Below are 25,209 nucleotides of genomic sequence, written 5' to 3' on the forward strand. Positions count from 1 at the left end.
AGGGACAAGGATATACAGCAAATTTCCTATCAGAAATAATGCATGTGAAAGGATAGTGGAGCAAGATCTTGACAGTTATAAAAGAAAACCTGTCAACCTAGAGTTCTACACTCAGAGAAAATATCTTTTAAAAATGAAAGTGAGGCGCACCTGGGTGGCTCAGTCGTTAAGCGTCTGCCTTCGGCTCAGGTCATGATCCCAGGGTCCTGGGATCAAGCCCTACATCGGCCTCCTGCTCCGCGGGAAGCCTGCTTCTCCCTCTCCCTCTGCTTGTGTTCCCTCTCTTGCTGTGTCTCTCTCTGTCAAATAAATAAAATCTTTAAAAAAAAATGAAAGTGAGATAATGACTTTTCAGACATAACATCTGGAAGAAATAATTACCAGCAGACTTGTAAGAAATATTAAAGTAAGCTCTTCAGATGGAAGGTAAATGTTTGATACTGGATGAAAATATATACAAAGGAATGAAGAGTATCAGACATGATCATGGTAATCATATAGAGATTTTTTTTTATTTTAAAAAATTTTAAATTAAAAAAAATCCAATATAGTTAACATACATTGTTATTAGTTTCAGGTGTACAATATACGGATTGAGTAATTTTATACATTACTCAGTGCTCATCGTGATAAGTATACTCTTAATCCCCTTACCTATTTAACCCATCCCCCCACCTACCTCCCCTTGGGCAATCATCTGTTTGTTTTCTGTAGTTGAATCTGTTTCTTGGTTTGTCTCTTTTTTTCTTTGCTCTTTTGCCTTGTTTCTTAAATTCCACGTGAGTGAAATCCTATGGTATTTATCTTTCTCTCATTGATTTATTTCACTTAGCATTATACTCTCTATATCCATCCATGTTGTTGCAAATGGCAAGATTTCATTATTTTTTATGACTGATTAATATTCCATTGTGTATATATAACACATTGTTATTCATTTATTGATGGACATGGGCTGCTCTCATATCTTGGCTATTATAAATAATGCTGCAATAAACACAGGTGTGCATATATCTTTTTGAATTAATGTTTTCATATTCTTTGGGTAAATACCAGTAATAGAGTTACTGGATCATATGGTAGTTCTATTTTTAATTTTTTGAGGAACCTTCATACTCTTTTCCCCAGTGGCTGCACCAGTTTGCATTCCCACCAACAATGCATGAGGGTTCCTTTTTCTCCACATCCTCACCAGGACTTGTTGTTTCTTGTGTTTTGATTTTAGCCATTCTGACGGGTGTGATGTGATATCTCATTGTGGTTTTGATTTGCATTTCCTGATGGTTAGTGATGTTGAGCATCTTTTCATGTGTCTGTTGACCATATGTATGTCTTTGGAGAATCGTCTGTTCATGTCTTTGGCCTAATTTTTAATTGGATTTTTTTTGTGTGTTTGTGTGTTGAGTTGTTTAAATCCTTTATATATTCTGGATCCTAACCCTATATTGGATCTGTCATTTACAAACATCGTCTTCCATTCAGTAGGTTGTCTTTTAGTTTTGTTGTTTTCTTTGCTGTGCAGAAGCCTTTTATTTTATTGTGGTCCCATCAGTTTATTTTGGGTTTTGTTTCCCTTGCCTGAGGAGACATATCTAAGAAATGTTAAGAAATTAGTTCTCTTCTAGGATTTTTATGGTTTCAGGTCTTATGCTGAAGTCTTTAATCTATTTACATTTTTTGTATATGATGTGAGAAAATGATCCAGTTTCATTCTTTTGCATGTTGCTAGCAGTTTTTGTAACACAATTTGTTGAAGAGACTGCCTTTTTCCCATTGCATATTCTCGTCTCCTTTGTCAAAGATTAATTGACCATATAATTATGGGTTATTTCTGGGCTTTCTATTCTGTTCTGTTGATCTGTGTGTCTATTTCTTTTTCTTTTTTTGCCAGTACCATACCATTTTGATTACTATAATTTTGTAAATATCTTGATATCTGAGATTGTGATATCTCCAGTTTTGTCCTTTTTCAAGATTGCTTTGACAATTTGGGGTCTCTTGTGTTCTATACAAATTTTAAGGTGATTTATTCTAGCTCTGTGAAAAATGCTATTGGTATTTTGATAGGGATTGCATTAAATCTGTAGGTTGCTTTGGGTAGTATGCACATTTTAACAATATTTGTTCTTTCAATCCATAAGCATTGAATATCTTTCCATTTGTATTGTCTTCCATTTCTTTTGTCAATGCTTTATAGTTTTTAGAGTACAGGACTTTCACCTCCTTGGTTAAGTTTATTTCTAGTTATTTTATTATTTTTGGTGCAGTTATAAATGGGATTGTTTTCTTAATTTCTCTGCTACTTATTAGTGTATAGAAATTAAATGGATTTCTGTATATTGATTTTTTATCCTACAACCTTACTGAATTCATTTATTCTAGTAGTTTTTTGGTGTAGTCTTTAAGGGCTTTCTATATAAAGTATCATGTCATCTGCAAATAGTGGAAGTTGTACTTCTTTCTTACTGATTTGGATGCCTTTTATTTCTTTTTGTTGTCTGATTGCTGGCTAGGACTTCCAGCACTATGTTGAATAAAAGTGATGAGAGTGGACATCCTTGTCCTGTTCCTGACCTTAGGAGAAAAGCTCTCATTTTGTCCCCATTGAGTATGCTGTTTGCTGTGGGTTTTTCATATATAGCCTGTATTATGTTGAGGTATGTTCTCTCTAAACCCGCTTTGTTGAAGGTTTTTATCATGAATTGATGTTGTACTTTGTCAAATGCTTTTTGTGCCTGTATTAAAATGATCATATGGTATTTACCCTTTTTCTTGTTAATATGTCAGATTGATTGACTTGTGAATATTAAGCCACCCTTGCATCATCCTGGGAGTAAAACCCACTTGATTGTGTTGAATGATTTTTTTTTAATGTATTGTTGGATTTGGTTTGCTAATAATTTGTTGAAGATTTTTGTATCTATGTTCATCAGAGATGCTGGCCTCTAATTCTCCTTCTCTCTATTTTGTAGTATCTTTACCTGGTTTTGGTATTGTGGTAATGCAGGCCTCATAGAATAAATTTGAAAACTGTCTTTCCTCTTCTATTTTTTGGAATAGTTTGAGAAGAATAGGTATTAACTCTTCTTTAAATGTTTGTTAGATTTCACCTGTGAAGACATCTGGTCCTGGACTTTTGTTTGTTGGGAGTTTTTTTGGTACTGATTCAATTTCTTTGCTGGTTATCAGTCTGTTCAAATATTCTATTTCTTCCTGATTCAGTTTTGGGAGGTTATGTGTTTCTGGAAATTTATCCATTTCTTCTAGATTGTCCAATTTTATTGCCATATAATTTTTCATAATATTCTCTTACAAGCCTTTATATTTCTGTGGTGCCATTATATTTCTCCCCCTTCATTTCTGATTTTGTTTAAGTTCTCTCTCTCTCTCTCTCAATGAGTCTGGCTAATGGTTTATTAATTTTATTGATATTTTCAAAGGAACAGCTCCTGGTGTCATTGATCTGTTCTTTTTTTACAAGTTTCTATTTCATTTATTTCTGCTCTAATCTTTATTATTTCCCTCCTTCTACTGACTTTGGGTTTTGTTTGTTGTACTTTTTCTAACTCCTAAAGGAACTGTTAGGTTGTTTGTTTGAGATTTTTTTGCTTCCTGAGATAAGCCTGTAATGCTATGAACTTCCCTTTTAGAACAGCTTTGGCTGCATCCCAAAGATTTTGGATCATTATGTTTTCATTTTTATTTGTTTCCATGTATTTTTTAATTTCCTCTTTGATTTTTGGTTGACCCATTTTTTAAATTACATATAATTTAACCTCCATGCATTTGTGTTTTTTCCAGATTTTTTCTTGTGGTTGATTTCTTGTTTCAAAATGTTGTGGTTGGATAAGATGACTTTGATTTTTTTGAAATTGTTGAGATGTGTTTTATGGCCTAATATGTGATCTATTCTGGAGAATGTTCCATGTGTACTTGAAAAGAATGTGTATTCTGTTTTAGGTAGAATGTTTTGAATATATTTGTTAGATCCATCTGGTTCAACATGCCATTCAAAGCCACTGTTTCCTTTTCAATTTTCTGTGTGGATGATCTATTCATTGATGTAAGTGGGGTTTTAAAGTCCCCATCAATTACTTCCTTTGTTATTAGCTGTTTTATGTATTTGGGGTGCCCCGTGTTGGGTGCATAAATATATACAATTGTTATATCTTGTTGGATTGTTCTCCTTATGATTATATAGGGTCCTTCTTTGTCTCTCGTTAGTCTTTGTTTTAAAGTCTATTTTGTAAGTATTGCTAGCTTGGCTTACTTTTCACTTCCATTTGCATGATAAATGCTTCTCTATCCCTTCACTTTTAATCTGCATGTGTCTTTAGGTCTGAAATGAGTCTCTTGCAGATAGCAGATAGATGGGTCTTGCTTTTTTATCCACTCTGTCACCCTATGTCTTTTGATTGGAGCATTTAGTCCATTTACATTCAAGGTAATTATTGATAGGTATGTATTGCCATTTTCTTCCTTGTTTTATGGTTGTTTTTCTAATTCTTTGATGTTCCTTTCTTCTCTTGCTCTCTCATGGCTTGTTGGATTTCTTTAATGATATACTTAGATTCCTTTCTCCTTATTTTTTGCATATCTGTTACCAGTGTTTGATTTGTGATTACCATCAGTTTTATATATAACATCTTATGCATATAATAGTCTATAGTAAGTTGATGGTTGCTTAAGTTTGAACTCATTCTTTACTCCTCTCTCCTCCCACCCCATCTTCTAGGTATATGGTGTCATAATGTACATGTCTTTGTTTTGTAAGTCCCTTGACTAATTTTTATAGATATATTTAATGTTACTGCTTTTGTGCTTATTACTTTTCTTACTCCTGTTTATGGTCTTTGCTTTCCAGTCAGAGTCACCTTTAACTTTTCCTGTAGGGCTGGTTTAGAGGTCATACATTCCTTTAACTTTTGTTTGTCTGGGAAACTCTTTGTTTCTCCTATTCTGAATGATAGCCTTCTGGGTAGAGTATTCTGGATTGCTGTTTTTTTTTTTTCTTTCAGCATTTTGAATATATTCTGCCACTACCCTCTGGCCTACAAAGTTTCTGCTGAAAAATCCAATGAAAGCCTTATGTGGTTTCCCTTATATGTAATTGTTTTCTTTCCTCTTGTTGCTTTTAAAATTCTCTTTATCACTACTTTTTGCCATCTTAATTACTATGTGTCTTGGTGTGGACCTCCTGGGGTTGATTTTCTTGTGGGCTGTCTGTGCCTCCTGAATCTGGATTTCTGTTTCCATCCCCAGATTTCTGTTTCCTTCCCCAGATTCAGGACATTTTTAGCTATTATCTCATCAAATGAATTTTCTGCCCCCTTTTCTCTCTCTTCTCCTTCTTGGATCCTATAACGCAAATGTTATTATGCTTAAGATTGTAATTGAGTTCTCTCAGTCTATTTTCACTTATTATTATATTTTCTCTCCTCTGTTCAGCTTACTTTCAATTACTGTCTTTCAGATCACTCATCTCTTCTGCTTCATTTAGTCTACTATTTATTCCATCTAGTGCATTTTTAATTTCATTTATTGAGTTCTTCATCTCTGATTGGTTCTTTTTTATGTATTCTAACTCTTTGTTGAGGATCTCACTGAGTTCCTCCACTCTTTTCTCAAGTCCAGTGAGTATCTTTATGACCATTACTTTAAATTCTTATCAGGCAAATTACTTATCTCCATTTTGTTTAGCTCTCTTCCTGTGATTTTTGTCCTGTTCCCCTGTTTATTTCATTTGAAACATATTCCTCTGTTTCTTCATTTTGACTAACTCTCTATGTTGGTTTCTCTGTGTTAGGAAAGTCAGCTACATCTTCTCTTTCAAGTAGTGGCCTTATGAAGAAGAGGTACTGTAGTGCCCTGGAGTGCAGTGTCCCAGTTTACTGGAAACTGATACTTCTGGGGTGTCTCCTATGTGTGATGTGTGTGCCCTGCTATTGTGGCTGAAACACATTTGCCTTCAGGTCAGTTGTCTGCAATGGCTTCCTTAGACTGCTTTAGGCAGGGTTTGGTCCCTGTGTTAGTGGGCCATTCTGGGGCTGGCTGCCTTATGCTTCAGTTGTCAGACCAGCCATTTGCCAGATGCAGAAACACCAAACTGCAGGGCGTTTTCCCTATGTTGTCCCCTGAGAAGTTTTCATTGGTAGGCAGGGCCTGAAGTCAGATCAGCTGTCTGCCCCCAGCCCACTGCTGGGGCTGCAGTCAGACTGATGTTCATGATTATCTTCTCCTCTTCCCAGGATAGGAGTCACTTTGGCATAGTGCTGGCCCCTGTCTGGGCTGCTTACACACTGCAAGGATTGTGGCATTGCTTTGGATGGACTCTAAATGTTGGAGGGAGCAGATCCACAGGAAAATGCTGGGGTGAGGTGCATGGTGCCAGCAAGGTCTGAACCGGTCCATTATGTGAGGAGAACTTTAGTCACCCTGGAAAACTCCTGCTGAGGCTGGGATGGAGGGGGAATGTTCACAGGAGTACTTGTGGGCAGGGTGCACTGTTAGCAAGCTAGGTGGAGAGTGTTCTTGCTGCACTGGTTGCTGCATGTGTTCAAGTATCTAGTTGGGGAGGTGGGGAAGGAGGTGGCACCTGCTAGGTCTTTTGTTCTTGAAGTTCCCAAAGATCCCTGCCCCTCTAGCACATGCTCTAAGATTAGTAAATAAATCTTCCATATACTTCAGGCATTTTTCAAATTGCTGCTTTTATGCTGTATCTCAGCGGGGCTGTTTGTTGTGCTGTCTCTTTAAGGGTGGGGAGTCAGTTTCCTATTGCCCTCCTAGCTCATCCTGAGCCAAGCTGCTGATTTTTAAAATTCCAGGTGTTAAGCCCTACTGATTGTAAGAAGCAATAAGGTTAGGCCTTTCTGGTTTTCAAAGCCAAATAATATGGGGATTTTTCTTCCCAGTGCAGGTTTCCCATGCCTGGGATGCCTGGTCTGAGAGTCTGTTTCTCTCCCCTTTCCATGCCCGTGGCATCCCTCCCTCCCACAGACAGTACCATGGGTTAGTTTGGCTCCCAACCACATCTCCACCCTTCCTACTCTCTTTGATGTAGCAGCTTGTCTACATTTAGCTGTGCAGAGTCTGTTCTGCCAGTCTTTGGGTTGTTTTCTGGGTTATTTACATTGATGTGGGTATTATCTAGTTGTATGTGTGGGACAAGGTGAGCTTAGGATCCTCCTACTTTGCCATCCTTTCCAGAAGTAGTTTATAGATTGTTTTCTTATTTGAATCTCTTTAAAAGGTAATGGTTTGAATGGAAATAAAAACCATATAGTGTGGGGTCTATATGTGAAAGCAAAGTGTGTGAGAACAATAGCACAAAAGTCTGAGAGGAGAAATGAAAGTATACTATGCATGAAATGGTATAATTTGAATATAGACCATTAAAAATCTATTAACCTAAAACAATTACTAAAAAAACTACAAAAACTAAACAAAAACAAAATTATAGCTAATAAAAACTCAACAATGCCACTTAAGAGTAATGACAAGAATATCAGTTAATCCAAAATGAGACAAAGAACAGAAAAAGTAACAAGGAACAGATAGAATAAATAGCAAAATAATAAAATGAAACTTAAAGTAACATAAAATACATCAATTAAGAGACAGAGATAACTGGATAGCAAAACCAAACTATATTGCCTATGAGAAATATACTTTTAAAGTAATAGTTAATAAAAGGCTAGGAAAAGATAATGCACAGAGGAAAAAACTTAGAAAGATAGAAAAGATCAATGCAACAGAATAGTGAGTCTAGAAATAGATTCACACTTAAAAGGACAACTGTTTTTTTGAAAAATGTGCAAAAGCAATCCAGGGGCAAGGATGGTATTTTCAACAAAAGATGTGGGAACAATTGCATATTAAGATGCAAAAGAACAAACTTCAATGTATACATCATGCCATATAAAAAATTAACTCAAAGTGCTTCATTGACATAAACCAAGAGCTATAACATTTCTGGATAAAAAATTTAATTGATAAATTGTACTTCATTAATTTAAAAATTTTGCTTTTTGTAAGACACTATTAAGAGAGTGAAGAGACAAGCCGTACACTGGGAAAAGATTTTTGCAAATCATATATCTGATAATTTTTATCCAGAATATGTAAAGAACATTCAAAACTCAATGAGAAAACAACCCAACACAAAAATAGGTAAAAGTTTTTAATAGACACTTTACCCAAGAAGATAGACAGATGGTAAATGAATACGTGAATATATCATCAATGTTGTTCGTACTTAGGGAAAGGCAAATTAAAACTGCAATGAGACAATCATATGTTCCTTTTAGAATGGTTAAAATTTAATGGGGTGCCTGAATGACTCAGTCAGTTAAGCATCCAACTTTTGATTTCAGCTCAGGTCATGATCTCAGGGTCATGAGATCAAGCCCTGTGTTGGGCTCTGTGTTCAGCATGGCATGCGCTTGAGATGATCTCCCTCTACCCCTCCCACCACTGCTCGCTTGCTCTCTCTCTAAAATAAAAATAAATAAAATCTTTAAAAAAAGTTTAAATTTAAAATACTGACTGTATCAAGTGTTGGTAAGGATGTAGGGAAACTTGAACTCTTCTCCATTGTTGGTGGAGGTGTAAAATGTTTAACCAGTTTGGAAAGCAGGTTTATGTGAAACTTTTTAGAAACTGCCAATCTTGTGATTCAGTCTTTCCATTTGAGAGAAATAAAAGCATATATCCATACACAGATTTGTATGTAAATATTCAGAGCAGATTTATTTGTATTCTTTATATGTATGACAACATGGGTGAATCTCAAAATAATTATGTTGAGTGAAAGGAGACCAAAAAAGAACACATGAAGTATAATTTCATTTATATAAAATTCTAGATAATACAAACTAAGCTAGAGTGACAGCAGATCAGTGGTTGCCAGGAATGGGAAATTGTGGAAGGTAGAATTACAAAGGTGCATAATAAGTTCACTGGGGGTAATGGATATATTTATTATTTTGTTTGTGGTGATGGTTTCACAGGTGAATATATGACAGTTTCTCAAATTTGACTCTGTAAATATGTGTAGCTTATTGTATGTTAGTTTCTTTAACTGTTTTATTGATATAATTATTGATACTGTGAAGCTTTCATGAGAAATTCATTTTTATGTGTAGTATAGGAGAGAGATACTAAGCAAAACAAATTTAACCATGTCTAGAAGTATTTTTTTTATCACTTCAATATCTACATGGAAATAAGGCTGAGTTAGACAGCATGATTTCAGAGCCAAAGATAGAGAACAGAAAAATGTAGGTTCAAGAAACCTGAAGCTTTAGCTCACCCTGGCACTTTGTCAGTATGGGTAGTTGGAGCCATGTATTTTCATAATGATGAACATAATTGTTGAGTTGAATTTTAAGTCTTGGAACTAAAATAGCTATCAGTGGGAGCTATGTGGAGCTCAATTACAAATGAATGAAATTGTAACTGTAAATTGCTTAATATAGTAATTGTTGAGGCAGATGTACAGTAATTAGTTTATAGCACTAAGATTTTACTTTGTGATTTTTTTTTTTGAATACTTTCAAAAGAGAAGTAGCTATGGACAGGCAGAATTGGGTGTGGAACCTGAAGTGTTTTTAGGATTTTTCTGCATCAAACCAGGGCTTGTATGTTGGCAAGTGGTGCTAGTGACAACATTTGGACTCAGGAATCACAGAGAACTGTGTGTAGTAGTGAAAGAGATAGATGATAAAGCTGGGCAATGAAATGTATGACTTTGAGTGGGATGTCAATATGTAAAGGAACATCTGTGTCAATACATACAAGTATTACTACTGATTTGCTGGTAGTCAACTGAAAAGTTGCAACAAGTAAGCAAAACTTTAAATCAACTTCTCAGACTATCCATAGTTTCAAGATGTAGAATGTGAAGTAGTGCCAAGGAGATCTGGGAGTTGGGCAAAGTTGGGTTGGAATCCCAGCTTCACCACCTATCAGCTGTGTAATCATTAGCAAGATGTGTGGTTTCCTTATTTATAAAGTGGAAATAAAACCTACCTTTTTAAGGTAATAGAGCTAGCAGAGATAACGTATTGTGAAGTACCTTGTACTCCAGGCTACTTAACCCTAACGTGGGAATTTGCTCTAAGCTGTAAAACGGTCCTGAAACTTGAATGACCCTTACAACACTTTCAAACTGTACTTTGCAGGATTCTTGTAAGAATTAGAAAGAATTAGAGGTATTCTCTATAAAGTACCTAGTGTGATGCCTTGTACATGGCACAGAGTAGGTGCTCAATAAATGATAGGTAGTATGTACATTATTAAACTTGGGTAAAGATCTGAGTTAGGATCTTTACCCAAGGTAAAGAGGACCTGGTCCTAGTTGCAATTGAAGCCCCAATAACAGCTATGTTCCCTCAAGCAACTCCCTTATCATTTGTACCATTTGAGCTAATTACTCCCAATGCCCCCTGTACCTTTGCAATTCTATAGCTTGCTTTCCTTTTCTGTTTTTTTCTTTTTAAGTTGAAATATAGTTGACACAGAATGTTACATTAGTTTCAGATGTACAATATAGTGATTTGACAAGTTTATATTTTACACTATGCTCACAAGTGTACCATTTGTCACTGTGCAAGACTACTACATCATTGACTATATTCTCTATGCTGTACCTTTTATCCTCATGACTTATTCATTCCTTAACTGGAAGCCCATATCTCCCTCTCCCCTTTACCCATTTTTTCCCACTCCCCCACTCTGGCAACCATGTTCATTTTCTGTATTTTGTTTTGTTTTTTAGATTCCACATACAAGTTAAATCATATGGTATTTGTCTTTTTTGTCTGACTTATTTCACTTAGCATAATACCCTGTAGGTCCATCCATGTTGTCACAAATGGCAAAATTTCATTATTTTTATGGCTGAGTAATATTCCTTTGTGTGTATACCCACACCACATCTTTACCCATTTATCTGTGGATGGACATTGGGGTTCCTTCCATATCTTGGCTATTGTAAATAATGCTGCAATAAACATAGGAGTGCATATATCTTTTCAAATTACTCTTTTTATTTCTTTGGGTAAATATCCAGTAGTGGAATTATTGGATCATATGGTTGCCCTATTTTTAATTTTTTGATGAAACTGCATACTGTTTTCTACAGTAGCTGTACCAATTTACATTCCCACCAACAGTGCACAGATTCCTTTTTCTCCACATCCTCACCAAACTTATTTCTTATATTTTTGATACTAGCCACTTTGACTGGAGTGAGGTGATATCTCACTGTGCTTTTGATTTGCATTTCCCTGATGATTAGTGATGTTGAGCATGTGTCTGCTGGCTATCTATAAGTCATCTTTGAAAAAATGTCTATTCAGATCCTCTGCTGTTTTTTAAATGAGAGTTTTGGGTTTTTTTGGTGTTGTATAATTTTTTTGCTTGTTTCTTGTTTTTTATATTTCGGATATTGGTTAATATCCCTTACTGAATATATCATTTGCAAATACCTTCTCCCATTCAGTAGGTTGCCTATTCATTTTGTTGATGGTTTCCTTTGCTGTGCAAAAGCCTTTTTATTTTGGTATAGACCCAATAGTTTATTTTTACTTTTGTTTCCCTTGCCTGAAGGGACATATCTAGAAAAATGTTGCTAAGGCTGATGTCAAAGATTATTGTCTTTGTTTTCTTTTAGGGGTTCTATGGTTTCAAGTCTCATGTTGAGGTCTTTAATCTATTTTGAGTTTATTTTTGGGTAGGGTGTAAGAAAGCAGTTCAGTTTCATTGTTTTGCATGTAGCTATCCAGTTTTCCCAGCACTATTTATTGAAAAGACTCTCTTTTCCCCATTGTATATTCTTGCCTCCTTTATTGTAGATTAATATAAGTGGAGGTTTATTTCTGGGCTTTCTAATGTGTTCCATTGACCTATGTGTCTATTTTTTTTTTTGCCAGTACTATAATATTATGATTATTATAGCTTTGTAGGATATCTTGAAATCCATATGTTCATCAACAGATGAATAAAGATGTAGTATATCTATCCAATGGAATATTACTCAGCCATAAAAAAGAATGCTGTCTTGTCATTTGCAACAGCATGGATGGATCTAGAGGGTATAATGCTAAGTGAAATAAGTCAGAGAAAGATAAATACCATATGATCTCATTCATTTTTGAAATTTAAGAAACAAAATAAAAGAGCAAAGAGAAAAAAAGACAAATAAAAAAGTAGACTTTTAAATACAGAGAACAAATTGGTGGTTACCAGAGTAGAGGTGGGTGGGGGGATGGATGAAATAGATGAAGAGAATTAAGAGTACACTTATCTAAATGAATACTGAATAATGTATAAAATTGTTGCATCACTACATCATGCACCTGAAACTAATATAATGCTGTACATTAATTATCCTGGAATTTTAAAGTATAAAATAAAAAAAGAATATCTTGAAATCTAGAATTGTGATACTTCCAGCTTTGTTATTTTTCAAGATTGCTTTGGCTATTCACAGTGTTTTTTGGTTTCATACAAATTTTAGGATTATCCTAGTTCTGTGAAAAATCCTATTGGTATTTTGATAAAGATTGAGTTGAGTCTGTAGATTGCTTTGGGTAGTCTGGCCATTTTAACAATACTAATTCTACTCCATGAGCATGGAATATCTTTCTATTTGTGTCTTCAGTTTCTTTCATCAGTATTTTATAGTTTTTAGAGTACAGATCTTTTACCTTTTGGTTAAGTTTATTTCTAGGTATTTTATTCTTTTTGGTACAATTATAAATGGAATTGTTTTCTTAATTTCTCTTACTGCTCCTTCATTATGAGTGTATAGAAATGCAATAGATTTCTGTTAATTTTGTATTTTGCAACTTAACTGAATTCATTTATTCTAATAGTTTTTTGGTGGATTTTTTTAGGGTTTTCTGTGTATAGTATTATGTCAGCAGATAGAGAAAATTTTACTTCCTTACCAATTTGGTTGCCTTATATAGCTTTTCTTGTCTGATTGCTATGACTAGGACTTCCAGTGCCCCCCCTTTTTTGTTAACTTTGTATTGTTTTCTTTTTTCATAAAAAAGAATAAAAATTCAAACAGTGAGAGGAGAATGAAATGGTTTCTCTCATCCAAATCCTTGACTACTATCAACTGTCTCTTGTGTCTTCTTTCAGGAAATGTGTGTGTGTGTGTGAAAGAATTTTTCAGATTTTACATAGAGGGGAGCACAGATAAGCAACACATCTATAATTGTACCCTAATTCCTTAATTTCTACACTGTTCCTCTTTGCGCTGGAAAGTACATTGGTAAAAAAAAAAATGATGGATTACACTGTCAGTACTTTTTAAAAAAAGATTTATTTTTCAGTTCCCTAAATGATTGGATACTTCCTAAATGATTGCATGGAGAAAAAGCTTTGTATAATCTAACAGTACAAATTAGACATTGGCAATCGTTCAAAGCTGTGGATACCTCTTCTTCCGGTGTCTGTCAGTGTTTGGTGATAGCAGAGAGAGTTATTCTGAAAAGATGGTGGTGGGGGGGTCCCTTGGTGGCTCAGTCGTTAAGCGTCTGCCTTCAGCTCAGGTCATGATCCCGGGGTCCTGGGATCGAGCCCCACATCGGGCTCCCTGCTCCGCGGGAAACCTGCGTCTCCCTCTCCCACTCTCCCTGCTTGTGTTCCCTCTCTCGCTGTGTCTCTCTCTGTCAAATAAGTAAATAAAATCTTTAAAAAAAAGATGGTGGTAGGTAAAGAATACTTCCTCCTACCACACCCTTGAGATGAGAGGGAACAGCAGCTCTATGTGCTCTCACGGGAAGCAAAATGGGGTTTAGAACTAATATTCTCTCAGGTACTGGAAGGGGACAGTGGGAGGGGCCAGGAGCACTCTGGAGCTACTGGGTCTGTACCTCTCTGCCGACAAAGCAGTTATGCTTTGTGGGCCCTCTCCAGGCACCTTTGGCTGACCTTGATATAGACCAGTGATTCTCTCCTTACATTTTTAATAAAAATAGCTTTACTGAGGAATAATTGATGTATTGATAAGCTACATGTAGAGTATACCATTTGATAAGTTTTGACTTAAGCATGTATCCATGAAGCCATCACCACAATCAAGTTAATAAAAATTTAACTTCTAGAACTGTCTTCATGCATCTTTGTAATTCCTCTCACTAGTTCCTCCCTGCTGTCCTCCACCTCCATCCCTTGGCAATGACTGATCTACTTTCTGTTCCTGTAAGGTTAGCTTTCATTTAATAGAATTTTATATAAATGAAATCATATAGTACATAGTCTTTTTTTTGGTCGTTCTTTCACTTAGCATAATTATTTTGAGATTCATCCATATTTTAGCATGTATCAATAGTTTATTCCTTTTCATTGCTGATTTGTATCCTATTGTACATATATACCATAGTTTATATATCCATTCAGGTATTAATGGACATTTGGGTTATTTCCAGTTTTTGGCTATTGCAAATAAAGATGATATGACCATTTGTGTACAAGCCCTTGTATGGATATGCTTTCATTTCTCCTGCCTAAATACCTAGGAGTGGAAGTATGGGTCATATGGTAGGTCATGTTTAACTTTCTGAGAAACTGCCAAACTACTTTTCCAAAGTGGTTGTACCATTTTATATTCCACCAGTGGTGTGGGAGAATTTTAGCCCTTCCACATCCTTGCCAACTCTTAGGATGAACTTTACAATTTAAGCATGCTAATAGGTGGGAAGTGGTACTCATTATTGTTTTAATTGTATTACCCTAAATCTCTGACTATAAAGGTGGACTTATTTCTCCTTTCAGTTCTATTAGATTTTGCTTCATATATTTTGCTTCATCTATTTCTTTTTGCATTCATAAATGTGTAAGGTTGTTATATCCTCTTCATGAATTAACCTGTTTATCATTATCAAATAACTTTTTAAAAATCTTTGATAGTATTCTTTATTCTGAAATCTCCTTTGTTTGAAAAAATGTAGCTGTTCCAGCTTTCCTTTGATAGTGTTAGCATGGTATATTATTTGTCATTCCTTTATTTTTAGTCTATTAATGTCTTTATGTCTTTATGTTTAAAGTGTGTTCCTTTTGCTAGCATTGCTTTTTTATGGTATATTATTTGTCATTCCTTTATTTTTAGTCTATTAATGTCTTTATGTTTAAAGTGTGTTCCTTTTGGTAGCATTGCTTTTTTATCCAATCTGACCATATCTGCCCTTTAATCAAGGTATTTAGGCCATTTACATTTAATATAAGTTTTGATAGATTAAGTATAAATCTACCTTCTTTTTCTTTCCCTTTTTCTACTTTTCCTGTCATCTTTTGGATTAATTGAATATGATTCCACTTAGTTTTTTGTTGGCTCGTTAACTGTAATTTTGTTTTATTTAGTGGTGGATTAAAGATTTACAGCATACATCTGTATTATACCTTTCAAGAAATATTATATCATTGTACATATAGTGAAGACTCTCAACCGTATATTCTCATTTTTTTCCTCCTGAACTTTGTGTTATTATATCATACTTTTTACTTTAATATGTTATAAACACCATAATACATTGCTACTATATTTGTTTAAACCAGAGGGTGGCAAACTTTTTCTATAAAGAGCTACATAATCAATATTTTAGGCTTTGTGTGCCATATGGTCTCTGTTGCAGCAATTAACTCTAGTTCAAAGTAGTCATAGGTGATATATAAATGAATGAGAATGTTTTTTAGTAGTAGTTTATTTAAAAAATAGTCAGCAAGAAGGAGCAGGAGATCTTTCTGGAGCCTCTTTGATAAGGCACTCATTTCATTTATGAGGGTCCATTCTCATGACCTAATCATTGCCCAAAGACCCCACCTCCTAATACCATCCTCTTTGGGCAATAGGATTTCAACATGTGAATTTTAGGGAGGTTACAAACATCCATACCACAAAATAGTTTGTGGGCTGTAATTTGTTGATTCCTGGTTTTAAATAGTCAATTATCATTGTAAAAGTATTACCATATCTGGAAGAACACCAGATATCTATCTATGTTTGTAGATATCTATCTGTTTGTAGATATCTACGTACCTATGTATGTAGATTCAAATTTTCCTCTTGTACTATTTTCCTTCTGCCTGAAGGACTTCCTTTAACATTTCTTGTATTGCTGATCTGCCGGTATTGAATTCTTTTAGATTTTGTATGTCTGAAATATTCTTAATTTCACCTTCATTTGCAAAGGTTATTTTTCTGGGTACAGAAGTCTAATTGACAGTTATTTTCCTATTGTCTTTTAAAAACGTTACTTCACTATTTTCTCACTTGTGTTCTAACCAGAAATCTGCTGTCATTTTCATGTTTATTCCTGTTTACATGTAACTTGTAGTGTTTTCCCTGGCCGCTTTTAAGATTTTTTTTTTTATCATTGGTTCTGAGCAATTTGATTATGTGCCTTGGTATAGTTTTTTCATGTTTTTTTTTTTTGTGTGTGTGTGTGTGTTTAATATTCACTGAACTTCTTGGCTCTGTAGATTTATGGTTTCAGTCAAATATGGAAAAACTTTGGTCATTATTCTTCAAACGACTGCTAAAAAAGCATATGAGATTGTGGGTAGCCATTACTTCCAGTTTCCACAGAATCATAACCACCTCCATTGTTGTGTGAATGAGAATTGCAATGATAATAAACTTGCAACAATAATCCTGTTCTATCTCAATACTGAGGTTCTCAAGGGTATTTAATTTGGAGACACAAGGATGTCACCAATGTAAGGTTTGGGCTCAGACCCTTCTCCGACAATGCATTTCCTGGAGTATTCCCCCTGCATCAACACAGTAGTTAATAAGGGATTTGGGAAACCCCTGCCAGGCTGGTGTCCTACTGTGACACCTCCCTCGCTCTGTCATCTGTCTATCGTCAAGTCCGAATTTGAGGAATATAAGACACACATTCTTCCTGTCAAGTGCTTCCAAATCCAATATAAGCAGAGGGCTTTAAGAAGCTCAACAACAATAAACCTCCATTTATTTCATCTTAGTTAATTAGGAATCAGCCAGCAGGCTGACAAGGGCTAGGCTGAAATTTACCTTGGCTTTGAAAAGGCTTTCTTCATAGACAGTAAAAATTAATTGTGTAAACAGAACATCAGGTGAATGATAGGAGGAAAAAAAGGAGGAGAAAGAGGCATTTAATTGCTCTCATGATAAAAACAGCCTTTCACAAACAAAAGCAATCTCCTAGCAGTAGAATAAGTGGAAAGGGCTGGTTGTTTAGAACCCTGAGTGCTCATCCTATGTCTTCCCTAACTACTGTGGCATGAAAGCACACTGCTTTCCTTCCTTGGGCTTAGTTGGCTCTTCCATAAAATCAGAAGTTGTTTGCCATGGCCTTTTATGACTTAATACAATGATAGCAATTGCTGTGCTCAACTTAAAATAAACCCTAGGTCTTCATTAAGCCAGGCAAACATTGTAGTAGGAAGGACAATTCCTTTCTAATATGTCTAGATAAATCTCCATAACCCTAGCATGCCAGTCTCTCTCAGTTCCTATCTGTTCTCACTTTTGCCAGTGATCTTTTCTAGAGTCCATTCTGACCTGGTCTCTTGGCTCTTGGGCCCACAGGATAAAGTCCAAACTCTCTAGCAAAGTACATAAGAGCTTCCACAAAATCTTTTGCCTTGGCTTTGCTCATCCTGTACACAGATCTTGAGTGCCAGCCTGGTGGGTTATGTACAGTTCCCAGAATTATCTTCACTCCTTCAGACTTGGTATGTTTGCACAAGCTGTTCCCTTGTTTTGCCTGGAAACTGCTACACATCTTTTAAATCTTAGCTCAGGCAACTGTTCTGTAAATTCTCCCTGAGTCCCCCACATAGAATTGGTGACTTCCTCATCAATGCTTTCCTTGGTCGCAGTCTGGATGCTGTATGTTGACCTCCTCTGATGGACTGTGGATTCATTAAGCAGAGGGTTTTGTCCTATTCCATGTTTGTATTTCTGAAGTCCAGCATGGGACTACAAAAAGCCTTATTGCATGGATGAATGAAAACAGTATTTAGAAGTAATACAGAAGCAATTTTATAGCTATGTCAAAATTTTGAAATGTCCTTATTTGAGATTGGCTTTTCTCTGATAATCTGAATTAGTGAAGGGTACTGACATTTCTGAGGATTATCTAAGAACCACTAGGAATAGTCTGTCTGGAAAATTGCATTGAAGATGAAGAAAGGTTTAATTAGTGGACTGAGACTGCATGTTAAAGAACAGTCATTTTGAAAATGTCATGGGCAATTTTTTTAAATAGTGTTTTTTTCAGCCACAATAGTAGAGCCTGGTTCATTTGATGTTAAGCAGAATCATAGCTATGGTGCCCTTCTATATCTTACTATGTGCTTTGCTTACTTGTCATAATACCATGAGGTAAGTCCTAGGATTCCCATTGCAGATGAGGAAGCTGAGGCTTGTAGAGGTAAAAAGAAAAAAAAAGAAAAAGAAATCTGGGACCATGTACTTAAGAAGCAGCAGCACTAGATTTTCCACTCAAGGTTTTCTGACTACAAATGCCATAATTTGTTACAGTGTGGGTAAAATATTTTCATAAGGATGAAGATAGTAGCTAATTAAATTTTGTGATGTAGGAATTCAGAGGGGCGCAACCTCGAGTTGAACTGTCAGAGAAAGCTTCATGCAAGAGGGCACTTTGACAGGAAGATAAGATTTGATTAGGCCTAAGGGAGAGTCCTGTTACTCAAGTATTTCAGATAGGATGTTTTGGATAAAGGTCAAGACAAATGTGACATCTCAAGGGGTAGTGGGGAGACTGGGCTGGCTGAATCAGAGGAACTGAGTTTTGTGAGTCCAAGGATCCTGTGTTGCCTGTTCTCTATACCTCCAACACCTAAAACTGCACTTAGTAAGAGCTTAGTGATTGGGTAATACTACTGAAATACAATTGAATGGATAGTGGGAAATAAAACTCAAGACACAGTGTGTAGGATCTCAGAAGGCCTGAAGGTCAAGTTGAGTGGTTTGGACCTGGCCTGTTGGCATAGAGAATCATGCTTTTTGAGCAAACGAGTGGCAATAATAATTGTACTTATAAAGGGTTTACTATTTATCAAGCAGTCTTCCAAGTACCTTAAACATAATGTTTCATTTACTCTTCACAGAAAATCTATGACCTAGGTATTACTATATTCCATCCTATTTTTCAGATGGAAAACTGAGGCATAGTGTAGTTAGGAAACTTCCCCAAGGTCAGACAACTATTAAGTGACAGCTGGGATTTGATACTGGGAAGTGATCTACTTCCATGTTCATATTCTGAACCTCTATACTCTCCTGCCTTTTAGTGAAAATGGTTTATTTAAGATGTTTCTTGCCAAGGGACCATTTTTCATGTCCCCTTGCAGCCTATGAATCTATAAATCAGTGGCATGAATGGACATGTAAGTAAAGACCTCAGCTTAAAAGTGAAGAAGTTTCTAATCTCTGTCTCCAATGTGTTGTTCACACTCCCTGCCCTGAGTTCTTATCCTTTGTGCCTGACAAAAACGGGAAGACAAGGAAGTAACTATCCTCTTTTTCAACACGTTGGTACCTTTGATAGCAGACTTAGTGATCCCAGGGAAGATTTAATACATGCGAAGTCTCCACAAATGTCAAATTTATTATCTTCTCTTATGATGATATTTAAATACTGTTAACTTTCTGGGTCCAAGGGAAAAATGAATTCCAAGGCCACATGTTATTTTGAAAGTAGGGGAACCAGGCATTGAGTCTTGGTGTCTCAGAAATTCCAGAGCTACTAAAGGGTGCTTGGTGAGGAGAGCTGTGCCTGGTCCTTGGCAGGTACTGTGTATTTACTTGTTAGAGAAATAAGTAGGGTCATAAAAGAAATAGGGATTTAGATTTAGAAGATATGTATATATGTATGTGTGTATGTATGTATGTATTTATTTATTGAAGATATGTATTTAAAAGTGACCTCCTGTGTCTAGAGGCCACGTAACCTTGGGGAAGTTACTTGATTCCTCTTAGTCTTGGTTTTCTCAACTGGTCAATGGGGATTAGATTACTTTACAGGGTGGTGGGGAGGATTCAGTGAATTAAAATGAGATAATTGTATACCTGTCACCCTGTAAACTGGTATGGTAACATTAGAACCAATTTTTCTTAGCCCTCTTTCAGGGTGAATCTCATACCTCTCCTCTTGGCTTGTACAGCCAGTTCCCACACAGTAGTTGTCAATCTATTATTGCCCTGTAGTAATCTAACACATGATATTCTATGTGTCATAGTAAATATGACTAGATTTACAATGAGTACACACAAAATTTTTACACTTTTATTCTTTGGAAAATATTGTATCAACAAATGACAGAGAGGCATGGCAGAAGTATTGTTTTCACTGGTTCATAATGAAAAGGAAATAGATTCCACTTCTAATCTTTGAGAAGTTTGATTAATCCTGTTTTGATAAGCCAAAAGGAAGAACTCTGTGGAAAAACTGGGGAATGAACAGTCTTCCAGAGCAGACTTTGCCCCTTGACCTTTAGCTCGTAGGACCAAGGCAATCAGAAGGGACCATCAAGTATAACATGATTTACAAGCTCAATAGGGAGGTTGTAAAAATTAAGTAACTAATACATAGCGTCTCACACATGGTATGCAATTCCAAATGGTAGTTACATTTCCCTCTTAAATGTTTAGTAATCCACTCACTCATGCAATATGGAGACCTTACAGTCACTTGTCAGTAGAAAGCCAACATGCTGTATTAGAAAGTGGGCTAGAAGTGCAGGCAGAGGCAAAATTGTGGTGGTCCTCAAAGGGCATGCTTTTTTTTTCTTTTTGTAGACAATGAGGCAATTGAAGGTTTTTAGAAAAGAAGTGATAGGAAGTGTTCCATTTTCAATGCATTTATCCAAAATAACTGCCACTATTCCTCTCCCTCCCCTCCCCTCTCTCCTTACATTCTCCACTGGTATTCTATGGTGTAGTGTAATTTTTGTTAAGCTTTCATTCCCATTAGCTAATTTGATCCCCAAAGCAATACACTGGCACATGGATTATTACCATCTGCATTTCACCAGTGAAGAAATAGAGGCTCATATCATCTGACCAAGATTATCTAGCTGGTAAGAGACAGAACTTTTACTTGAACCCAAATCTTAGTGTTCCAAGCCTTGTCTTGTTTCTTCTATACTCCACCACAACAAGAGGAAAATAAAAACCAGTATGGAGCTTGCATGTCATCTACCCCCTGGGGAAACATACAGAACAGCCATAAACACCTTGCTTATTATAAGGCCATAAAAAATAACCATTAGACCTGGAATACTCTTATCCTTAGGTTTTGTTTTGGTACTATTTAATTAGTTATTGTTCTCCAAGTGTATTTCTGATGGCTCTCATTTGATTTACAGACCCACTGAGAAAAGAAGTCATTTCAAACTGTTATTATTTCACAAAATAGCACTGTGTTTTACCAGTGCCAATTTTGCCCCTGGCCCAATGCCTTAAAGAATGTGTTTTCTGGACCCATATCTATTGCAGATAGTGTTCTGAACACTTTAGTGTTGTTACTAAATCCTAGTTTGGTTTAGCATTGCTACTAAATCTTGGTTAGTTTTTTATAGGGTTCACTGCACAGAAACGGGGTACATTTTGTTAGCTACAGTTAATAGATTTCAGCCCCTGATTCATGCTTTAAGAACTGCATAAAGGCCTCATGAATTGTGTAGTCTCCTTGTCTCATTTACGAATAAAGACACTGAATGGAATAACGCAGGGTCTGAAGCCAGGTAGTGGCAGAGGTGCAACTCTAATTTAGGTGACCTAGTTCCTTGCTACCATTGTGACTTTAAGAATGGCCCAGGGGTCAGCAGAATCAATAACACCTGTGAGTTGTTAGAGACGCAGCATCTGGGGTCCCATCCCAGACTAAATCAGAATCAAATCTGAACTGTAGCAAGACACTCAGGTGATTTATACACACATTAAGGTTTATACAAAATTGAGCTTTTGCTTGTGTAGGTATATGTAAGTATGGGTGTGCACGTGTGTGTATGGGCAAGTGGGAAAGGAAGCAGGGAGGGGGGAGAGAGAGGAAGGGAAAGAGAAAGGGAGAGAGAGAATGACTGACTGGGGGAAGTATGGATGAGCTGGAGGTGATGAAATGTCCATGTGATGGCCTTTAAACACTTGACAAATGGGGCTGGAATTCAGAAAGGAGATCTAGGAGGGATACTAATCTACAGGGCATCTCTTCATAGGTGGTGGATAAAGCATGAAGAAATGAGATCATTTAGTAACGAACTATAGAAATGATCCCTGAAAGTATAGTCTTGAAATGAGATCATTTAGAGAGAGGAGGAAGGAAACACTAATATTTAGAAGCTGACAGACCCAGCTAAAAAAGCTGTCTAAGAAAGGCCAGGAGTTAGCATGAAGACCTCATTGTCCTACAGGCAAAGGAGAATTGTTTCTAATTCTTTGGTTAGTGTTGTCAGATAACAAGATTAGAGAGATGAAACTGAAAATTCTCCTTCATATTTGATAGCTGGGTTTGGGTTCCTAGCTAAGAATTGTGTCCTCCCAATTCCAACACTGGGCAGATGTTTCAAATGTTAACCTCACGCCATTCCTGTCTTTGATGGTAGAACCTTGTGCCAGCTTCATCTGCCATGTTCTGTTGCTGTGCCTCATCTCCCTCCTGCCTCTCTGTCTCTGACTTCCTGACTCTTGACTTGCCGTTAGGTTGCTGGACTCAACTTCTCATCTGGCCCTTTTTCTGCTCCTTTGTGTATTTCCTTTTTCAGAGCACCAGTGCCTCCTAACTTAGGTTTGCTTGGACTAATATCTAATACCAGATTGTTTCTATTCCCCTCAACTCCCAACATTTAGGTTGAAATTATTTGAGCTGTTAAGTCCCTACAAAAAATAACTGGGACACCAAACCTCTCAGTTTAATGTGATGGGAACATCTCCCTTCTTAGAATAAGTAGATTATTATTTAAAATAAGCCTCGGGGAGCAGATGGGATCCTGGGAAGAAGTCCAGATTTGCCCTTGGTGCTAATGGCTTAGCTGATGCACCAGGAGGGAAGCATTAAAAAGTTAAGCCACTTACCTCAACACAATTGTCTGTACATAATTTTTAATGCCTTTTTGGGGCATCAGCATGATTCTGGAGAGAAACAGAAAACATTTTACAACTTTTTAAAACAGCTGGTAGATTAAATTCCTAGTTACTAATTATTGAGTTATTGGATAAACTCTCCAGTAGCTGGTTGCCTGCTCTTTTTTAGGTTGGATTGGAGACACTAGCCAAATATAGCCAAATTCATTGAGATTGGCCCCAAACCATACTTCTTTGTGCCAGGCACTGGATGCTTTCACAGATTATTTTGTTTAGTCCTTACAAAAACCATATGGAGTAGGTGTTGTTACCTGCATTTTTTAGGTGAGTCTCTGCAAAGTTACACAGTGTCAGTGTCAAGGAACAGTATACAAACTCAGTGTGTATTGATTCTGTGTATAATGGGGTAATTTTGAAACTTGGGTCCAAGTCAGTGGGAAAAAAGTTATTATAGAATAAAGGAGTATTTTTTATATTTTCTTTATAAAATATCACAAGCCTATTATATTTCACCAGAGGCAAGGTAGTCCTTCTGTCATTCAAGGAATGAGCTACAGGATGGTGACAAAGGGGAATGTCTGACTGATGAAAGATCCTGGGGCAGCTGGTCCTCACTCAGCTGTGTACTTCCACTCAGGCCTGGCTGGCCATTTTCTGCACCTGGAATGCTTATCTTCCCTGCTTACCATCTCTCTACATCCACTCACCATCTTCAGTAGTGCCCTTTGTAAAGTCCTCTATGAGGCCACTTAGGTGCCATGAGTCCCAGCTTCTCCATCAAAAATTTGGAAATGATAGAACTAGCCCATGAGGGGTGTCTGGGTGGCTCAGGTTAAATGTCTGCCTTTGGCTCAGGTCATGATCCCAGAGTCTTGGGATCGAGCCCCGCATCAGGCTCCCTGCTCAGGGGGGAGCCTGCTTCTCCCTCTCCCTCTGCTGCTCTCCCTGCTTGTGCTCTCTCTCTCTCTCTCTCTGACAAATAAATAAATAAATAATCTAAAAAAAAGTAACCCATGAAATCATTTGGTGTTTAAACCACATAAGGGCATAATATACACGGTAATTTTAATAAAGTGTAATGGGAAAATGTGAAACACTGGGGACAGCTATTGGCCCACCTGAAAACTAGTCAAAAACAGAAATTCTGGTTTATTGAATTAAAAAAAATGGTGTTAGGTAGATTCAGTGACCAAAAATGAAAAAAAAAAAAGTGGCCAAAACTAAAGAACACATTTGATTTTTGAAGGAAATGTAGAAAAACCTGTTTAAAATAATTTTAAAATGGCTAACGGGCCCACTGAGTTTCATAGTCTCATTTGTGTGGAAACTGCTTTTAAGTGTAAATGACACAACTCGGTAGTGAGAGATTTTGGAACATTCAAGGCTACCTTGCTGTAGTTTAGATATTATTATCTGTTCTCTTTATGCTCTTATAGCAGTTATCTGATATTTCTCTTGAAGCAGTGATTAAAATAAGCATTTTATCAGAATGCCTATACCTGACTCTTTCCATAATTATGACTCAACTTAATAAATATTTGGTGCCTTATAAATATAGTCCATGGTTATTAGGCACAGTGTAGACCCAGAAAATTCACACAGAATTTGTCTTTATCATGAGTTCCATTTCAAATGTAAGTCTTGGGGAACTTGGGTGGCTCAGTCAGTTGTGTCTGACTCTTGGTTCAGCTCAGGGCATGATCTCATGGGTTTGTGGATCCAGCCCCACATTGGCATTGGGCTGCATGCTCAGTGGGGGGTCTTCTTGAGGATTCTCTCCCTCTGTCCCTCCCCCCATGTACGCTCTCTCTCTCTAAACAATACATAAATAAATCTTAAAATATTAAGTCTTATGAGGGCAGACATAGTTTTATTCAGAATTTGCATATGTAGCCAAGGCAGGGAGCACTGATTTCAGAGGCCAGAAAGAGTATAAGTAATTTTAGGTTGCTTAGAGACTCTGTGTTACAGCATAAGTCAGAAATTAGGCAAGGGTGGGAGCATGTATTCTTGAATGTGCTATATCCTGTATGGAGAAGCCTGCCAGCACAGGATGGGTGGTGGGTGGAGATTTAAGTCTTCTCTGGGGTCATGGTAGACTT

At 36.6% G+C, this 25,209-nt stretch overlaps 1 pseudogene; it reads right to left on the reverse strand.

The window, feature by feature from the left end:
- Positions 1-22,220: 22,220 nt before the first annotated feature.
- On the reverse strand, positions 22,221-22,316 carry LOC115937213 (small nucleolar RNA U3; annotated as a pseudogene).
- Positions 22,317-25,209: the final 2,893 nt, after the last annotated feature.

The sequence above is a fragment of the Leptonychotes weddellii genome, chromosome 11 (assembly GCF_054177405.1).
Source record: "Leptonychotes weddellii isolate Sample4059 chromosome 11, ASM5417740v2, whole genome shotgun sequence".
Taxonomy (NCBI): Eukaryota; Metazoa; Chordata; class Mammalia; order Carnivora; family Phocidae; genus Leptonychotes; species Leptonychotes weddellii.